Source organism: Octodon degus, unplaced genomic scaffold, assembly GCF_000260255.1.
Source record: "Octodon degus isolate 3935 unplaced genomic scaffold, OctDeg1.0 scaffold00076, whole genome shotgun sequence".
NCBI lineage: Eukaryota > Metazoa > Chordata > Mammalia > Rodentia > Octodontidae > Octodon > Octodon degus.
The window spans coordinates 8,355,195-8,356,729 of NW_004524652.1; positions in this window are offsets into that span (position 1 = coordinate 8,355,195).

Consider the following 1,535-nt stretch of genomic DNA (forward strand, 5'->3'; position numbering starts at 1 on the left):
GTAATGTTGATCCAATGGGAAAGCAGGTTACATACAAGTGTACATGGAAAGAACAAGGACCTTTATTGGAAGAGATGGATCAGAAGGTGCGAGTCTCCCACACAGGTGACAGATGCCTATGTGGAATGCCAATCATTGTTTATCCCTCAGGGAGATACGTAGGTGTAGCCCGTCCATCTTTATCCTAAGGCCGGGCCTTTAACGAATGCACCTCCAGCTACAAACGTAATGTGTACTTCTGCCCTGACTCCTTTGAGGGCCTAGCCCTATGCTATTTCTACCTAATTTAGATATCTATAATACTCCTCCTTCTGCAGAGGTACCTCTAAATGCCCTGAGGGGGCAAGAAGTGAATAATGTTTGGCTACTTCCAGCTGAAGGAGGCCATAGTTGTGATGGGAAGTCAGAGATACTCCACAGAGGGTTTATCCAAAAGGCCGCTGATAGTCTCCCGGTGTTCTCACCTTGGATAAATGTGTAGATTGAAGTCTGGAGACAAGGTCAAAGAAGCAGTTAAGTATGCACCAGTCAAGTAGTAAGATCAACAAGATTATCATGAATACAACCAACAAAATTTCTACCAAGAAGAGCCAGTAATAACCTCCCACAAAGAGGGTAAGAGAAAATCCAAGGAATTTCAGGATCCAATAGGGCATTAGCCTGTTCTTCACTGTCTTGAACAACCGTCGAGATACGAGCAGAAGGCTCAGGAATGTACACACAACATTCAGCTTTTACAATTGCGCAAGCGAGCCCTTGCGCTGCTGTTAGAATGCCTAGCACCGTCTCATTTTGGAGGATGCCTTGCCTCACTAATTTTACTTCCTGTTTAGGAGAGACCAGTTGAATTAGTTAGCCAAGGCCTTGCATGGTATCTTCTAATCCTAGGGAAGGGACAAAGATAGAAACCAAACGACTGCACAGTGAAACATATGCCTAGACTGTTGATATCGGATTTGTTGATATTTTTATCTCTCCTGCCTTATAGCCACCCAAATCCCAGCATGCATCTTTCTATCCATCCAGAGGGTAGCCAGGACCACAGATTGGTTCCACAGGACCAGTGAGAGCCACTGGAGGCTTCCCATCTAATTTCAGGTGATTAAGCCTCTAATTTCGTGATTAAGCCAGTGTGTTACAAACCTGTCTTTACCTGTAAATTTATGGCATGTGTATCCTGCTTGGAGGGTATCTGTTCCACATGTTTAGTAGAATTGGGCCAGTGAGAATAAAGGGTATTTCTTTGTTCCCAACTTATGGGGGACCTATATACTAAGTGTCCTATAGTTGGAGTTAACCCCATATAATCATCATTGGTATAAACATAGACTTTCTGTCCTTCACTGAGTTGTAAAGCCCTGGTCAGAGCTATGAGCTTTGCTAGCAGTGCATTAGTCCCAGGGACAAATGAGGGACTATAAAGCATCTGATGTAGTCAGTACTGCATACCCTGCCTTTCTTTCTTTCTTTCTTTCTTTCTTTCTTTCTTTCTTTCTTTCTTTCTTTCTTTCTTTTTTTTTTTTCTTTTGCAGAAC